This window comes from Cryptomeria japonica, unplaced genomic scaffold (genome assembly GCF_030272615.1).
Source record: "Cryptomeria japonica unplaced genomic scaffold, Sugi_1.0 HiC_scaffold_345, whole genome shotgun sequence".
NCBI classification, from domain to species: domain Eukaryota; kingdom Viridiplantae; phylum Streptophyta; class Pinopsida; order Cupressales; family Cupressaceae; genus Cryptomeria; species Cryptomeria japonica.
Genome location: NW_026729167.1, coordinates 15001 through 24020, shown reverse-complemented (window position 1 = coordinate 24020; position 9020 = coordinate 15001). Strand labels below are relative to the sequence as shown.

General features: G+C 63.6%; 2 non-coding genes across 2 annotated transcripts; both read left to right on the top strand.

Moving 5' to 3' along the window:
* Positions 1-931: 931 nt before the first annotated feature.
* LOC131870726 (5S ribosomal RNA) lies at positions 932-1050 on the top strand. The gene has a single exon (XR_009369030.1). It is a non-coding gene; the product is annotated as a 5S ribosomal RNA (ribosomal RNA).
* Positions 1051-6967: 5917 nt separating this feature from the next.
* LOC131870748 (5S ribosomal RNA) lies at positions 6968-7086 on the top strand. Its single transcript, XR_009369052.1, has one exon. It is a non-coding gene; the product is annotated as a 5S ribosomal RNA (ribosomal RNA).
* The last annotated feature ends 1934 nt before the right edge of the window (positions 7087-9020 follow it).

Genomic DNA, 9020 nt, shown 5'->3' with positions numbered 1-9020 from the left:
AAAGGTGGGTGCCAGGGTCAAGGTGAGTGCCAATGTGGGTTCCAAGGTGCCAGGGTCAGGGTGAGTGCCAATGTGGGTTCAAAGGTGCTAAGTTGGGTGCGAGGTTGGGTGCGAGGGTGGGTGGGTGCCAAGGTGTGCTAGGTGGAAGCCCGGGTGGGTCGGCATCCCATGGGTGTCGAGTTGGGTGCCTGATGGGTGCTTCTTGTCAAGTTTTAGTCGTCGGGACTCATTTCGAGCCTTAGAGGTCGTTTCTTGTCCGGTTGCCCTGTCTTCGACCTGGGAACCCAATTTTGGTCCTCGGGTCCCATTTTTTTTTGTCTCGCATCCCACTTTTGGCCTGTGGCCTTTTCGGGGTCGATTCTCGTTTTGGGCATCAGAGCATGTTTCTTCTCCTAAAACCCAATATTTGTTTATTAAGTCTCGGAACACATTTTTGTTCTCGTGGACCCATCATGGGTCTTGGAACGCATTTGTGGTCCTTGGGTCCCATTTTGCATCCCGAAACTTGTGTTTTGGTGCTTGATCCCTATTTTGGGTGCCCACCTTGCACCAAGTGCGCACCCGGGGCAAACCGAGCGCCTTGGTGCACCGGGGCAAGATCGAGCGTGCACCCGAGGCGCCCCGAACATGCACCAAGGTGCACTCGGCCCACATGTGAGCGCAGGTCGTTGCGCCCGAGGTGGTGTGTGGGCACCGCGTTGCAGACGGGACACTGCACGCACACGACGCCCCGTCCAGGTGCACGCACGTAGGCCGGGCCGGGTGCACACCCGACGCCCTAGCAAGGTGCGCGCACCCGGGCAGGGCTCACACTTGGCGAACGGGGCGCACTTCGCGAGGGAGGGTGTGCACCTCGACGGGGGTGGGTGGCCGGGGTGGATTCGCACGTGGGTCGCGGTTTGCTAAGTACACACTGCGACAAGCTCATAACGGGTGCGATCATACCAGCGTTAGTGCACCGGATCCCATCAGAACTCCGCAGTTAAGCGCGCTTGGGCCGGAGTAGTACTAGGATGGGTGACCTCCCGGGAAGTCCCGGTGTTGCACCCTTTCTTAGTTTTTCGCCGGGCGTCGCAATGCTATTTGAATAAACCTTTTGCCCGTTTGCGTTCTCGTCGGGGCCGGGCCGGGCCGGGGTGCGCTGCCCGCACTACCGCGCGCGCGGGGGGCGACACCGAGCGCGCACCCGAGGCGCCCCGAGCACACAGGCCACGGTGCAACCCGGGCGTTGTGCGCGCACCCCGGTGCGCCCGAGGTGCTGCGCGCGCACCCAGGTGAAATCGGTGTGCACCTCGGCCAGTGCGCGCTCGGTCGAGTCGCGCACGTTGGCCAAGGTGCACGGTGATGTTTCTTACTCTAAGGTTCCGCACCAGACGCCCGGGACAGGTGAGCGAAGCTGGGCGGGGCCGGGTGCGCGGCCGGGGCAGGTGCACGCAGCTGGAGAGAGCTTTGGAGCACACCAGAGGTGCGCACCTTGGAGCACACTTCGGAGCGCACCAATGATGCGCTCCATTCAAAAGTTTCCTGAAAAGGCAAAAAAAGTTGAGATTATAGAATTTCCCACTTGAGAGATTGTAAAAAAAAAAAATTTAAAATGAAGGAAACGCGGGTGCCAAGGTGTGCGCGCCCGGGTGCGCAGCCCAGCCAAGGTGTGCGCACCAAGGCGCCCACCCTGGCGAAGGTGCACGCAAGGTGCGCACCCGAGGCAAACCGGACAATTAACCCAACTTTCGACTTCGCGCGCACCTGCGCACCTTGGAGCGCACTTCGGAGCGCTCCTTGTTGCGCACCAATCTTGGGCACCTCGGAGTGCACCATGGCGCCCACCAAGGTGCGCACCCGGGGCAAACCGAGCTCCGACTTCGTGCGCACCTTGGAGCGCACGAAAGGTGCGCACCATGGCGCCCACCAAGGTGCGCAGCCCAGCCAAGGCGTGCGCATCAAGGTGCGCACCCTGGCGAAGGTGCGCACCCGGGGCAAACCGAGCTCCGACTTCGTGCGCACCTTGGAGCGCACAAAGGGTGCGCAACCCAGCCAAGGTGTGCGCACCCCGGGCAAACCGAGCTCCGAATCGTGCGCACCTTGGAGCACACTTCGGAGCCCTCCTTGGTGCGCACCGATGTTGCGCACCTCGGAGCGCACCCGGGGAAAACAATGCAATTAACCCGACTTTCGACTTCGTGGGCACCTCGGAGCGCTCTCGGGTTCGCACCTCGGAGCACACCGAGGTGCGCACCTTTGATGCGCTGCCTTCACCAATTTCCAGAAAAGGCAAGAAAACATTGAGAAGGTGTGCGCACCGAGGTGCCCACCCTGGCGAAGGTGCACGCGAGGTGCGCACCCGGGGCAAACCGGGCTCCGACTTCGTGCACGCCATGCTGCGCACCTTGGAGGGCCATGGTGCGCACCTTGGAGCACACTTCGGAGCGCTCAATGGTGCCCAACCCAGCCAAGGTGCCCACCGCGGCGAAGGTGCACGCGAGGTGCGCACCCGGGGCAAACCGGGCTCCGACTTCGTGCACGCCGCACCTTGGAGCACACTTCGGAGCGCTCCTTGGTGCGCACCAGGGCGCGCAACCCAGCCGAGGTGCCCACCCCGGCGAAGGTGCACGCGGGGTGCGCACCCGAGGCAAACCGGGCTCCGACTTCGTGCACGCCATGGTGCCCACCGCGGCGAAGGTGCACGCGAGGTGCGCACCCGGGGCAAACCGGGCTCCGACTTCGTGCACGCCGCACCTTGGAGCACACTTCGGAGCGCTCCTTGGTGCGCACCAGGGCGCGCAACCCAGCCGAGGTGCCCACCCCGGCGAAGGTGCACGCGAGGTGCGCACCCGGGGCAAACCGGGCTCCGACTTCGTGCACGCCATGGTGCCCACCGCGGCGAAGGTGCACGCGAGGTGCGCACCCGGGGCAAACCGGGCTCCGACTTCGTGCACGCCGCACCTTGGAGCACACTTCGGAGCGCTCCTTGGTGCGCACCATGGTGCCCACCAGGGCGCGCAACCCCGCCGAAGGTGCACGCGAGGTGCGCACCCGGGGCAAACCGGGCTCCGACTTCGTGCACGCCGCACCTTGGAGCACACTTCGGAGCGCTCCTTGGTGCGCACCAGGGCGCGCAACCCCGCCGAAGGTGCACGCGAGGTGCGCACCCGGGGCAAACCGGGCTCCGACTTCGTGCACGCCATGGTGCGCACCAGGGTGCCCACCGCGGCGAAGGTGCGCACCCGGGGCAAACCGGGCTCCGACTTCGTGCACGCCGCACCTTGGAGCACACTTCGGAGCGCTCCTTGGTGCGCACCAGGGCGCGCAACCCAGCCGAGGTGCCCACCCCGGCGAAGGTGCACGCGAGGTGCGCACCCGGGGCAAACCGGGCTCCGACTTCGTGCACGCCATGGTGCCCACCGCGGCGAAGGTGCGCACCCGGGGCAAACCGGGCTAGGACTTCGTGCACGCCGCACCTTGGAGCACACTTCGGAGCGCTCCTTGGTGCGCACCATGGTGCCCACCAGGCCGCGCAACCCAGCCAAGGTGTGCGCACCAAGGTGCACGCGAGGTGCGCACCCGGGGCAAACCGGGGTCCGGCTTCGTGCACGCCGCACCTTGGAGCACACATCGGGGCGCTCCCGGGTTCGCACCGGCGTTGCGCACCGTGGTGGGCACCTCGGAGCGCACCGTGGTGGGCACCTCGGAGCACACCAAGGTGGGCAGCGAGGTGCGCACCTTTGATGCGATGCCTTCACTAATTTCCATAAAAGGCAAAAGAAAACGAGATTTTAAAATTTCCGTTTTGAAAGATAGTGAGAAAAAGGGAATGCTGGTGCCATCTTGAGCCCGCCCTGGTGCGCAGCCCAGCCAAGGTGTGCGCACCAAGGTGCCCACCCTGGCGAAGGTGCGCGCCCGGGCAATTAACCCAACTTCCAACTTCGCGCGCGCCAGGGTGGGAGCGCACCCAACAACCGGGCCTGGGAAGAGCCAATGCGAGAAACCCCACCAAACGCTCTGACAAAAAAAGAGGGGGCGCTCCAGTAACCCCGCTTCGGAGCGCACCCTGGGCAAACCCAGCCAGGGTGCCCACCCCGGCCAAGGTGCAGGCGAGGTGCGCACCCGGGGCAAACCGGGCTCCGACAACGTGCACGCCGCACCTTGGAGCACACTTCGTAGCGCTCCCGGGTGCGCACCTCAGAGCACACCAAGGTGGGCAGCGAGGTGCGCACCTTTGATGCGCTGCCTTCACTAATTTCCAGAAAAGGCAAAAAAAAGAGGAGATTTTAAAATTTCCGTTTTGAAAGATAGTGAAAAAAACGGAACGCGGGTGCCATCTTGAGCCCGCCCGGGTGCACAGCCCAGGTAAGGTGCCCACCCTGGCAAAGGTGCGCACCCGGGCAATTAACCCTACTTCCGACTTCGTGCGCGCCAGGGTGGCAACCGGGCCTGGGAAGAGCCAATGCGAGAAACCCCACCAAACGCTCCGACAAAAAAAGAGGCGGCGCTCCAATAACCCCGCTTCGGAGCGCAGCCGGGGCAAACCCAGCCAAGGTGCCCACCCCGACGAAGGTGCACGCGAGGTGCGCACCCGGGGCAAACCGGGCTCCGACAACGTGCACGCAGCACCTTGGAGCACACTTCGAAGCACTCCCGGGTGCCCACCGGCGTTGCGCACCGTGGTGGGCAGCGAGGTGCGCACCTTTGATGCGCTGCCTTCACTAATTTCCAGAAAAGGCAAAAAAAAATGAGATTTTAAAATTTCCGTTTTGAAAGATAGTGAAAAAAACGGAACGCGGGTGCCATCTTGAGCCCGCCCTGGTGCGCAGCCCAGGCAAGGCATGCGCACCAAGGTGCCCACCCGCGGTGCACACCCGGGGCAAACCGGGCTCCGACTTCGTGCAGGCCGCACCTTGGAGCACACTTCGGAGCGCTCCTTGGTGCGCACCATGGTGCCCACCAGGGCGCACCCGGGGCAAACCGGGCTCCGACTTCGTGCACGCCGCACCTTGGAGCACACATCGGAGCGCTCCCAGGTTCGCACCAGCGTTGCGCACCTTTGATGCGCTGCCTTCACTAATTTCCAGAAAAGGCAAAAAAAAACGATATTTTAAAATTTCCGTTCTGAAAGATAGTGAAAAAAACGGAACGCGGGTGCCATCTTGAGCCCTTCCTGGTGCGCAGCCCAGGCAAGTTGTGCGCACCAAGGTGCCCACCCTGGCGGAGGTGCGCGCCCGGGGCAAACCGGGCTCCGACTTCGTGCACTGCATGGTGCCCACCAAGGCGCGCAACCCAGCCAAGGTGCCCACCGCAGCGAAGGTGCACGCGAGGTGCGCACCCGAGGTGCACACCCGGGGCAAACCGAGCTCCGACTTCGTGCACGCCGCACCTTGGAGCACACTTCAGAGCGCTCCTTGGTGCGCACCAGGGCGCGCAACCCAGCCAAGGTGCTCACCCCGGCGAAGGTGCACGCGAGGTGCGCACCCGGGGCAAGCCGGGCTCGGACTTCGTGCACGCCGCACCTTGGAGCACACATCGGAGCGCTCCCGGGTTCGCACCAGCATTGCGCACCTTTGATGCGCTGCCTTCACTAATTTCCAGAAAAGGCAAAAAAAAAAAAAAAAACGAGATTTTAAAATTTCCGTTTTGAAAGATAGTGAAAAAAACGGAACGCGGGTGCCATCTTGAGCCCGCCCTGGTGTGCAGCCCAGGCAAGTTGTGCGCACCAAGGCACCCACCCTGGCCAAGGTGGGTCACGGGGTGGGTCCTAGGGTGGGTAACGGGGTGGGTACTAAGGTGCGTGCCAAGGTGGGTCATGGGGTGGGTGCCAAGGTGGGCACCAGGGTGGGTGTGCACCAACCCTAGCCAGGGTAGGTCACGGGGTGGTTGTCGGGGTGGGCGTCAAGGAGCCAAGGTGGGTGGCAAGTAGCCAAGTTGCGTGCCAAGGTGGGTGTCGGGGTGGGTGCCAAGGATCCAAGGTGGGTGCCAAGGAACCAAGGTGGGTGTCTGGGTGGGTGCCGAGGTGGGAGCCAGGGTGGGTCCCAAGGTGAGTGCAAAGGTGGGTGCCAGGGTCAAGGTGAGTGCCAATGTGGGTTCCAAGGTGCCAGGGTCAGGGTGAGTGCCAATGTGGGTTCAAAGGTGCTAAGTTGGGTGCGAGGTTGGGTGCGAGGGTGGGTGGGTGCCAAGGTGTGCTAGGTGGAAGCCCGGGTGGGTCGGCATCCCATGGGTGTCGAGTTGGGTGCCTGATGGGTGCTTCTTGTCAAGTTTTAGTCGTCGGGACTCATTTCGAGCCTTAGAGGTCGTTTCTTGTCCGGTTGCCCTGTCTTCGACCTGGGAACCCAATTTTGGTCCTCGGGTCCCATTTTTTTTTGTCTCGCATCCCACTTTTGGCCTGTGGCCTTTTCGGGGTCGATTCTCGTTTTGGGCATCAGAGCATGTTTCTTCTCCTAAAACCCAATATTTGTTTATTAAGTCTCGGAACACATTTTTGTTCTCGTGGACCCATCATGGGTCTTGGAACGCATTTGTGGTCCTTGGGTCCCATTTTGCATCCCGAAACTTGTGTTTTGGTGCTTGATCCCTATTTTGGGTGCCCACCTTGCACCAAGTGCGCACCCGGGGCAAACCGAGCGCCTTGGTGCACCGGGGCAAGATCGAGCGTGCACCCGAGGCGCCCCGAACATGCACCAAGGTGCACTCGGCCCACATGTGAGCGCAGGTCGTTGCGCCCGAGGTGGTGTGTGGGCACCGCGTTGCAGACGGGACACTGCACGCACACGACGCCCCGTCCAGGTGCACGCACGTAGGCCGGGCCGGGTGCACACCCGACGCCCTAGCAAGGTGCGCGCACCCGGGCAGGGCTCACACTTGGCGAACGGGGCGCACTTCGCGAGGGAGGGTGTGCACCTCGACGGGGGTGGGTGGCCGGGGTGGATTCGCACGTGGGTCGCGGTTTGCTAAGTACACACTGCGACAAGCTCATAACGGGTGCGATCATACCAGCGTTAGTGCACCGGATCCCATCAGAACTCCGCAGTTAAGCGCGCTTGGGCCGGAGTAGTACTGGGATGGGTGACCTCCCGGGAAGTCCCGGTGTTGCACCCTTTTTTAGTTTTTCGCCGGGCGTCGCAATGCTATTTGAATAAACCTTTTGCCCGTTTGCGTTCTCGTCGGGGCCGGGCCGGGCCGGGGTGCGCTGCCCGCACTACCGCGCGCGCGGGGGCGACACCGAGCGCGCACCCGAGGCGCCCCGAGCACACAGGCCACGGTGCAACCCGGGCGTTGTGCGCGCACCCCGGTGCGCCCGAGGTGCTGCGCGCGCACCCAGGTGAAATCGGTGTGCACCTCGGCCAGTGCGCGCTCGGTCGAGTCGCGCACGTTGGCCAAGGTGCACGGTGATGTTTCTTACTCTAAGGTTCCGCACCAGACGCCCGGGACAGGTGAGCGAAGCTGGGCGGGGCCGGGTGCGCGGCCGGGGCAGGTGCACGCAGCTAGAGAGAGCTTTGGAGCACACCAGAGGTGCGCACCTTGGAGCACACTTCGGAGCGCACCAATGATGCGCTCCATTCAAAAGTTTCCTGAAAAGGCAAAAAAAGTTGAGATTATAGAATTTCCCACTTGAGAGATTGTAAAAAAAAAAAATTTAAAATGAAGGAAACGCGGGTGCCAAGGTGTGCGCGCCCGGGTGCGCAGCCCAGCCAAGGTGTGCGCACCAAGGCGCCCACCCTGGCGAAGGTGCACGCAAGGTGCGCACCCGAGGCAAACCGGACAATTAACCCAACTTTCGACTTCGCGCGCACCTGCGCACCTTGGAGCGCACTTCGGAGCGCTCCTTGGTGCGCACCAATCTTGGGCACCTCGGAGTGCACCATGGCGCCCACCAAGGTGCGCACCCGGGGCAAACCGAGCTCCGACTTCGTGCGCACCTTGGAGCGCACGAAAGGTGCGCACCATGGCGCCCACCAAGGTGCGCAGCCCAGCCAAGGCGTGCGCATCAAGGTGCGCACCCTGGCGAAGGTGCGCACCCGGGGCAAACCGAGCTCCGACTTCGTGCGCACCTTGGAGCGCACAAAGGGTGCGCAACCCAGCCAAGGTGTGCGCACCCCGGGCAAACCGAGCTCCGAATCGTGCGCACCTTGGAGCACACTTCGGAGCCCTCCTTGGTGCGCACCGATGTTGCGCACCTCGGAGCGCACCCGGGGAAAACAATGCAATTAACCCGACTTTCGACTTCGTGGGCACCTCGGAGCGCTCTCGGGTTCGCACCTCGGAGCACACCGAGGTGCGCACCTTTGATGCGCTGCCTTCACCAATTTCCAGAAAAGGCAAGAAAACATTGAGAAGGTGTGCGCACCGAGGTGCCCACCCTGGCGAAGGTGCACGCGAGGTGCGCACCCGGGGCAAACCGGGCTCCGACTTCGTGCACGCCATGCTGCGCACCTTGGAGGGCCATGGTGCGCACCTTGGAGCACACTTCGGAGCGCTCAATGGTGCCCAACCCAGCCAAGGTGCCCACCGCGGCGAAGGTGCACGCGAGGTGCGCACCCGGGGCAAACCGGGCTCCGACTTCGTGCACGCCGCACCTTGGAGCACACTTCGGAGCGCTCCTTGGTGCGCACCAGGGCGCGCAACCCAGCCGAGGTGCCCACCCCGGCGAAGGTGCACGCGGGGTGCGCACCCGGGGCAAACCGGGCTCCGACTTCGTGCACGCCATGGTGCCCACCGCGCCAAGGTGCACGCGAGGTGCGCACCCGGGGCAAACCGGGCTCCGACTTCGTGCACGCCGCACCTTGGAGCACACTTCGGAGCGCTCCTTGGTGCGCACCAGGGCGCGCAACCCAGCCGAGGTGCCCACCCCGGCGAAGGTGCACGCGAGGTGCGCACCCGGGGCAAACCGGGCTCCGACTTCGTGCACGCCATGGTGCCCACCGCGGCGAAGGTGCACGCGAGGTGCGCACCCGGGGCAAACCGGGCTCCGACTTCGTGCACGCCACACCTTGGAGCACACTTCGGAGCGCTCCTTGGTGCGCACCATGGTG